Source organism: Miniopterus natalensis, chromosome 1 (assembly GCF_054644295.1).
Source record: "Miniopterus natalensis isolate mMinNat1 chromosome 1, mMinNat1.hap1, whole genome shotgun sequence".
Lineage (NCBI taxonomy): Eukaryota > Metazoa > Chordata > Mammalia > Chiroptera > Miniopteridae > Miniopterus > Miniopterus natalensis.
In genome coordinates, this window is record NC_142081.1 from 155,060,731 (window position 1) to 155,070,303 (window position 9,573).

At 40.4% G+C, this 9,573-nt stretch overlaps 1 pseudogene; it reads right to left on the reverse strand.

The window, feature by feature from the left end:
- Positions 1-7,879: 7,879 nt before the first annotated feature.
- Positions 7,880-8,770, reverse strand: LOC107537107 (etoposide-induced protein 2.4 homolog; annotated as a pseudogene).
- Positions 8,771-9,573: the final 803 nt, after the last annotated feature.

The following is a 9,573-nucleotide window of genomic DNA, read 5'->3' on the forward strand; positions in this document are numbered from 1 at the left end:
AGCAAACTTTTTATTTTATTCAAGCACCATTAAAATTGCTGTTTTAAAGATTTATGATAAATTAATGGTGAGTACTGTATCTTTATGTTGGCTTTTCTTTGCCAGATATCTGACAGACAGAAATAATATACATAGATCTGATTAAATGACTAACATCATAAAATTTCTTTCTCTATGAAGAGACATTATTAATGTGTCATAATGCAAGGTGACTGAGTTGATCATGTATATTAACATGAGTAGAGCATTCCATATATATAAGCTTACAACTTACCATCCAGTTCTGAGGCCTGTTCTAAAAGAAATGCAAATAGATGGTAAACTTGTGAATTCACAAATGTAGTTCACACTGTTATATTTAGGTGGAGAAATTATCACTTTACAGTGGAGGAACTTTAACAGTAACATTTATCAAGTAGACGATATCGGAATAACAGTGAAATGCTTGTACATGGCGCATTCTAGTGGAGACCTCTCATACATGGCCTGCCATCATCCTTTGAATATCCTCTACATTTCATGAGTTTCTCCATTGTGAGTTTTGCACTCCCATCATAAAATCCAGAACACCCATTTTCCCACCATCCTAGGCATCTAGGATCTGCAAGCAGATGTCCTTGGTTTCACAATCAGATGCAGCCACATGAGGTTTTAATTCAGAATGTGAGCAAACAGGCAAAATGCTAGGCATCTATTTCCCTGGTGCAAGTGACAGCTCAGTAGCTTGCTGTGAGGGGTAGCAGTAGAAGCCGATTTGAACACCTGGCATTTAGCAATTTTAGAGAAGCTGAGCTCCTGGCATCTCACATCTGGGATGTGGCAGCAATGACGGTGGCAGTTCCCACAGGAGGCAAGTTCTGCAGCATGCCTCTGGGCCCAGTTTCACTCATCCAGCCACCGTGTGATTGGTTCTGGACATGATTCCTGCCAATTTAGCCTGATACCTATTTCTTCAGACCTGTCAAGGATTCTGTGAGCTACCTGATTTTTCTCTACTAAATTCTTTGTTAGCCTAAACAGGCTAGATTAAATTATGTTTGCCCCTTTAATCAGTATGTACATCCTATATAGAGTTTTGAGCAGCGAGGAGTAATCTCAGTGTGAGAAGTTTTCTAGGAAGTTAAGAACATGTGGATAAAACTCTATTCTAGTTTATTTCACTATAAGGGCCACAGTGTGGAAACCATCTCACAAGCTCTTCCAGGGAGTTATCTGCCCTACCCCTAACTGGACAGTCTTAGTGTTTACTTAGCTACTTAAATTTTTTTTATTGGTAGTTTACCCCAGTGTTTTAGGGCACACACTGGAACCCAGTGCTATGTGTGAGGATTATAAATTTTATCCTTTGGGACTTGTCTACTTCTACTGACTCTTTGAGTAATCCCATCCAGTCCCAAGGTTTTCAATACTATCTATATATTGATTACTCCCCAATTTCTATCCAATTTGATCTCTCCTCTGAAGTCCAGACTCATATACAACTCCCTACTTCCTACGTCCATTTGGATGTCTAGTAGGTAACTAAAATTTAACTTGGCCATTTCTTAGATTTGCCACTAAAAGCAAAAATCACAAAGGAAAAGAAGAGATAAATTAGAATACATTAAAATTTAAAACTCTGCACTGCAGGCAAATACTATCATGGAAGTGAAAATACAACCCAAAGAATAATAGAAATTATTTGCAAATTATATATCTGACATGGGGCTTGCATCTAGAATATATGAAAAAATCATACAACTCAACAATAAAAAAAGAAGAAAAAACAATTTAAAAATGGGCAAAGGATTTAAGTTGATATTTCTCCAAAGAAGATACACAAGTGGCCAACAAGCACATGAAAAGATGCTCAACAGCATTACTCTTTAGAGAAATGTGAATCAAAACCACGAGAGCCCTGGCCAGGTGGCTCAGTTGATTGGAGTGTCGTCCTGTGCACCTAAAGGTTGTGGGTTTGATTTCTAGTCAGGGCACATACTTAGGTTGCAAGTTCAGTCCCTGATTGGGGCACATCCTGGAGACAACCAATCAATGTTTCTCTCACATCTCTCTCTCCTTCCCTATCTCTCTAAAAATTAATAAAAACATATCCTTGAGAATTAAGCCAAAATAAAAAACATGAGATACTACTTCACACCCTCTAGAATAACTACAATGAAAATTTAGACAGTTACAGGTGTTGGCAAGAAAATGTGAAGGAATTAGAACCTTTATCCATTGCTGATGGGACTAAAAAATGGTGTAGCCACTTTGGAAAATAGTTTGGCAGTTTCTCAGCATGTTAAACATAGAGTTACTATTTAATCCAGCAATTCCACTCTTGGTTATATACTGAAATAAAATAAAAGCATATGTCCAAAACAAAAACTTGTGCAAGAACATTTATAACAGCATTATTTATAATAGCTAAAAAGTAGAAATAACACAAATATCCATAAACTGATGAATGCATAAACAGAATGTGGTATATCTATACAAAGAAATATTCAGCAATAAAAAACATTGAAGTACTGATGGATACATGCTACAACATGAATGAACCTTGAAAACATTACGTTGAATGAAAGAATCCAGCCATAAAAGGCCACACTTTATAGCATCCCTTCACATGAAATGCCAAGATTGGAGAAATGTACAGAGACAGAAAGTAGGTTAGTGATTTGCCTGGAGACAGGGCAATAGGTACAGGTTTCTTTTTGAAGTGATAAAAATGTTTTAAACTTAGATTGTGATGATGATTCCACAGTTCTGTGAATATAGTAAAAAATGTCCTTGAACTGTACACTCTAAATGTTGCATAAAATTCATGGTATGTGAATTATATCTCAATACAGATTTTTAAAAAAACACTGTAATGAGCTAAAACTGAACCCTACACTTCTTATCCCCTCAAACCCAAACCCGTTCCTCTTATAATTTCCCCCTAGTTGCCCAGGCCAATAGCATAAAAGTCATCCCTAATTCTTCTTCCTGCATTCTCCACATCTAACCCACCCACAAATCCAGCTGTTGTTACCTCAAGCTCTACTCCAATTCTGACAACCTGGCTTCAGAGCCCAAGTCCAGGTCACCGCCACCCGTATTCCAGTGTAAATGCGTCCTAAATGGCGTTTCAGTTTCTGTATTTACTGTTATGAATCTATTTCCTCAGTATAGCTAGCTGACTTTTTAAAACCATAAATCGGACCATATCATCCACTGCTTAAAATCCTCTAATAAATTCCTGTCCCATTTAAATAAAATTCAGTCTCTTTTGCGCGGCCCACAAGTCCCTACAGAATCTAGGGTCTGCCTTCCTCAACAGATTCACCGTGTGCCCTCTGATTGTCGCCTTGCTCTTCCTTCTCGAATAGCCAAACTTCTTTCAGCCTCCTGACCTTGGCACTTAACTACGCCTTTTGACTCTCGTGACTGACCCATGTCATCACTCAAGTCTCTGCTCAGAAATCTTCAGTCAGGCTTTCCAAAAGAGCATTGCCTCTCAGAAACTCCCGTTATCCTGTTTTATTTTCTTAAGAGCACTTCTAATTGGCTGAGATTATCTCCGTTATTTCTTTTTTACTGCGGTAAGAAACACAAAACAAAATTTGCCATCTTAATCATTTTAAGTGTACGGTACAGTTTGTTAACGACATGCACACTGTTGCACAACAGATCTCTAGAACATTCTGATCTTGCAAAACTGAAATGCTATCCTCACTAAATAACAACTTCCTTTTTCCCGTCTCCCCAGTCCCTGGAAACCACCATTTTACTTTCTGTTCCTGTGAGTTTGACTACTCTAGGGCCTTCTCAACGTGAAACCATGAAGGATTTGTATTTTCGTGATTGACTTATTTCACTTAGCATAATGTCCTCGAGATTCATCCTCACTGTCCCCTGTTAAGGCTGAACAGTATTTCGTTGTATGCATCTATTACATTTTATTCCTTTGTCACTCTGGTTATTATGTTTCCCCACTAGACTGTAAGCATCCTGAGAGCAGAGACATTGTCCGCCTTGTTCACTGCTGCATCTCCTCCACCCAGGACAGGGAAAGGCGGTGCCACAGAAGTGGCAAGAATGGACCTGAAGCTTGGAACGTAGGATGAAATGGAGGAAGTAGGATTTCCCGGGTACAAAGAGCAGGAATGTTGGCAGAGATGTTGGAATGAATATGGCCTGTTTGTGGCATAAAGAGATTTGTGTAATTACATAATAATTAGACATTAGTGAAAAATAATTTGATAAGGGTAGTTAGAGCCAAACCCTCATGATCTCGAATATCGGTCTGAATTTCCAGACTTTATCCCAGAGGCAACAAAACAATGAAAAGTTTTGAACAGGAAAACATATTAATAAAGATCATTTACTAAGCATCTTGTATATGCTACATATTCCTGTATACATTATTTCATTTAAAACTTACGACAACCCTATTATTACCTTCGTTTTCCTGAAGAACATTTGGGGTAAACAATTAGTGAAGACAATTCAGGCTACAGAATAAGAATGGAAGTAATTAAATATTTAATTTTGAATTGGAAGTATTTAGTTTTTCAAAGGAAAAACAATAATACAAGGTAACAGATTGTGAACAGAGAAAGAAAAAGAAGAAAAATCTGTTCCAAAATGTGTCATTTGATTGAGAGAGCACAAAGTTTGGTTTGTAGAAGAGGGCAGTTTGAGCAGAACACCTAAATAGGAAAGTCCTGCAGATTTGTAAAAAAAAAAAAAAAAAATGTGGCTCTGAAGTATTCACAAAAGACCTAAGATGGAGATTAGCATTTGAGTATTTTTCCCCCACAGCGTGGGGTGGATTTTAAAAGCGACTTAATAGCTTAGCAAAATTTAAATGTTGCCTTCTTGTCCTTTGATTTTTATAACAAAAGCAAACTCTAGCATACTCCCAATGATTCTACAAAATTTGACTCAGCCTCTAGAGATGACGGGCTTGAGACAACCACTGAGGAGGGAATTAGCACAGAGTGAGGCTACTGGGTAAACAAGGAGGTAAGAGTAGAACAGAATGGTTTAAAGTTATTGTTTTACAAAGCCACACGCGCTCTTCAGCCCCAAGGTTACCTTAAAATTTTCCAGAACCAAACAGCTAAAGCAGATGTGTCCAGGTGCCCCAGGAGCCACCCCATCATGGAAACCCTCAATAGTATTTCAAAAGCCAGAGCCTGGAGTCTGAACAGTTATCTTTCTGTTCTGATCGTTATTACGTTTCTCTTCTTCATTAAGTCTCTTTCATATCTGCCACCTCTGGGACATTGTTTCATGCTTGTTTTCACATTCGGTTAAATGCTAATTATTCTTCAACCCCATCTTTTGGATTTTCTTCCCTAAATTATTAGTGTATTGCATTGGGGAGCCTGAGATTTCAAGGAAGCTGTCAAAAGGCTTAACAGCGGGAATAAAAATAAAGAATAAGCTCTGTCGAATCTGGCATCCCAATAGGTTTTTCCAAAACTAAATTTTGAATTTTATATGAATACATTAAACTTTCTTTTTTACTTCTTTATCATTTACCTGTGTGATGAAGGTTTGAGTGCATGTGTGCACATACACACATACACACGATGTACACTTTTCATTTACTTAATATCTCTTAAACCACTCCCTGTGCACTAGGCACTAAGCTAAATGTTATTCCAAAAACCTTGTTCCTCCTTATTTTAATATCTGATTCGTCATTCTTCAAAATTCCTTTATATTGTCTTCTCAAAACTAGTTTTGCTACTAAAAACAAGACTAAGCCATTAATCCAAATGTGATTCTTAATAATGTTCTATTAAAACTTTGTTGTCTTGCCAGAGTTGGTTTCCTTTCAAAGTTTAATAAGCACCTACTGTGTGCCAGGTACTGTACCAAGTGCAGACTAATTTCAAAGTGTGGGTTATTCAACAGCTGAAAGCAGCACTTTTCCTACAATGCTTACACGTGGGCCATATTATAAACTGGCCCTAAGCTACCTTTCAACCACATTTATTTCTCTACATACTCACAGGCTGTCTATTTCAGCCATAGAGAACTATTTCCCAAATCATGTTCATAGAAGACTTTAAGCTTTAGATCTTGCCTTTATTTCTGATTCAAATTAATGGAATGTTAACATTAAAGAACAAAATACAAAGAAATGACAGAATGTGATTTCATGTAGACATTTAAGCAGGAAAATTATAGAGATTTCTTCTTACTAGGAAAAATAAGAATTTTAATTATTTTTCACAATGGCTTAGCATCCAAGAATCACCACTTACAAAGAGTTCTAATGAGTAGCATATAAGTGGAATGCAAATATTTAGGAGGATAATTTGTCCATCAGAACAATATTTTTGTAACAGAACCAAGTCTATTTAAACCAAAAAAATTATACCATACTGAAATATGTATGTAATAGAGGTAGAATAGCATAGCACATAGGAAGGTTGGCTCTGCAGTATGACAGCCCTGAGAAGGAATCCTGGGGTTGTCGATTACTAGCTGCATGACCAAACCATTAACATCTCAAACACCCAGTTTTCTAATCTATAAAATTAAGCTAGCTACACAGTGCTGGTGAAAGTTAAACAAGAATGTGATAGAATGAATAGCACATAGAAAGTATTAATTAAATCTTATCGAATGTTTTGTTTTTATATCCTAAGAGCATTTCAATTGAATGAAGTTAACCTGATAGCTTGCTTTCAGTGAGAAAGCTCCTTATGAAGGAGTGACGCCAAGTGTTCAGCTTTAGGGAAGGAATGGAAAAACAATGTCAATATTGAACAAGAGAGACTTGTTTTCTTCTCTACAAAATAATAGGATAGATTAGAAACTCGTATCTTAGAATTCCAAACTCTTTGGGGGGGGGGGCAGCTCATGTTTAATTGTGACATTTTTAAATTGTACAAGTGTTTTCACATCTGTCCCCTCCCCGCATACTTACTTTAAAATGACAGAAAAACACCAATCACAGGTTTAATGGGTTTAGTAAGTTTACCCCTTTAGTTCTTATTTGCAGCACCCAATATTCCTTTGAAACACCAGACAGTAGCCGACAGTAAATTTCAGACCTGCAGAGTTTAAAAGTTCAGGCTCTCTGAGCATTCTGTGTTGAAGTGGCACTTACCCAAAACTGGTACCTCCCTGGAGTTGGGGAATTTTAAATGTACCAATGAAAAAAGCTTTTTTCCCCTTCAAGGGGAAGAAAAATCACTCCTTAAACCCCAGTCGATCTGGCTGTGAGGTCTTTCCTCCTGTCCCATCTCTTCAGGCTTATTTTTTGTGGAGCGAGAGAGACCAAAATCTAACCTGAGTTACAAGACACAAGACGGTGATGGCTATAAAGGGAGTGGCCAGGAGCATCTGAGGTGCTCCTTTACCTCCCACATCCAATATATGTGCTTCACAGAAAAACAACAAGAATAACAGGTCCACAAAATACAAAAGCGAGAATTACAAAATCCATTCATCCAAGGGTGAAGGAAGGCAGGAAGGGGAGGTGGGAGGGTAAGAGGCACAGGGAGAAAAAACATTCGGATCAGTCCAGGCACTGGGGCTGGCAAATGTTTGAAAATTGCTACAGAAAAACCTGTGGTCCTTTCAGACTCACAAGTGTTAAAAATCCACATACTGGCGTCAGTGCACCAGAGACAAAAATCTCAATTCCTCAGGAGGAAATATGCAGAGGGCCCTTGGCAGAGTGGGTCCTGCCTTCCCTGGCGGGGAGGTGAACAGGGGGAAAACTGCACGGCCCCTCCAATCCCACTCATTGCCCCTGGGTGGCAGGGGCCTCGGTGGCCTGCAGCAGCCTGCATTTGGGCAGCAGATGAATGCGGGAAGGGAACTTCTCCGCAGAGGCTGCTCCTCAGGGCAGGCTGCAGGTAGGCCGTCTTGCGGACCAGTCTGTTGCTTAAGAAAACCACCAAGGAGAAGAGGGGCAACTGGGAAAGGTGAGCTTTGCCAGGGGTCTGGGCTTCCTTGGCGCCGCTGATGAATAAAGGAAAGAGGCCGGAGAAGAGGCAGCCACCATGACATGCGACGGCTGCATCGCTGTGAGGAAAGCCAGGGGCGGGCCAAGTCCGAAGGGGGAAGGCCAGCTCCTCTCTGTTTGCCAGCCGCCGGTGCCTTTCGGTTCCTTTCTGAACCAACCATGTTCAGAGCAGGGTAGTGAGTAGAGAAGGGACATGAGCAGGACACTAACCAGCTGACCAACAAGGTGGGTGGGAAAGGGACCCACAAACATCCCCTGCTGAGGAGGGGGGCCTGAAGCAGGAGGTTGAGGAGCGGGGCAGCAATGGTTTTGCTGGCCCTGGGGAGCGGGTAAGGCTTCCTCCCTGACACCTCGAGCGCCGGGTCAGCTATATCTTGAAACCAAATGGCATTCACAGCTTCGCTAAGCACAAACAGGGGGAGCCCCCGAAGAGCACCGAAAACATGCGAGGGAGAATTCCAGCCACGACCAAGCATCTCCGTGGAGAGACGGGTCACCAGTAGTTTGGGCAGTGACTGACTGAAGGACAGGAATAAACACCCGACAGAACAAGAGGCGCCTGGCCCAGGATAGCCCGCCGTCCGGAGCACAGCGCTGGAAAACCCCACAAACAATACGCGCTCACTCTCTCACCTCCTCTCTGCTCTGGGCTCTCCTCTGCGCCAGGACACTCCTTGCCCTTCTTCCACGCAGCTCCTCTCTCTTTTGCTGAATTTGAATGTAGAGCTTTGAGATGGTACAGATTCCCCAGATGGGGTCCTTGATGCCCCTGGCAAGGTCCTGGGGAAAGGCTGGGACACTGTCAGCCATCTCTTCACCACCCAAACTGCCAACTACATGGAGGAGACAGAAGCATCCCAAATTCTTTCATCAGGAAGAACCCGGCAGCTCCGGGGCTTAATTTGAGGCTACTTTCATGTACCTGCTATGATACTAGATTAAAATACTAGATAAAAGTAGTAACTGAATGAATTCCATTAAAATGAAATTAAAACGGCATTATGGTGGTCTTTGCTAAGACATATAAATAACCAAATCTTCCCTAATCCATCTCTCCACACAATTTTGTAAGGGAAATACATGCATATACGATGAATCTGACTGGGTCCTACCACAAATTCCAATGTTAAACCCAAATTTTCCATGTTAGACCAAGTAGAAAACTCCTTTCCTACATAGACAGACCTGAGGAGCCCTGAATTGGAAGGTCGGCTCTGTTATTTCTACCCCAAAGCCAAGTTCAGATCTCAGATCTTATTTGCCAATGTTATCAGAAAGCTGAGGAAAGGGAGATGAGAGCATGCCGTCCATTTATACCCCTCTTGCTTAGGCTCCACTCCTGAAAAATGAGACCCGGAGAATGACCTGATGAATTCCATTCCGTACCTCCCCCCACTGGAGTGGACTAGAGAGGGGTAAGTAGGCAAGTGGAAACTGGGGGATGTAGAAAATGTTCCCCAAAATGTCGACAAGAGGTTTTCTTATTAACTTTAAAGTGTTTAATAAAACAAAATTCTGAGAATCTGCAAGACTTCAACACATATGAGCTAATTTTTTTTAATCCTTACTTGAGGATATTTTTTCCATTGCTTTTCAGAGAGAGTGGAAGAGGG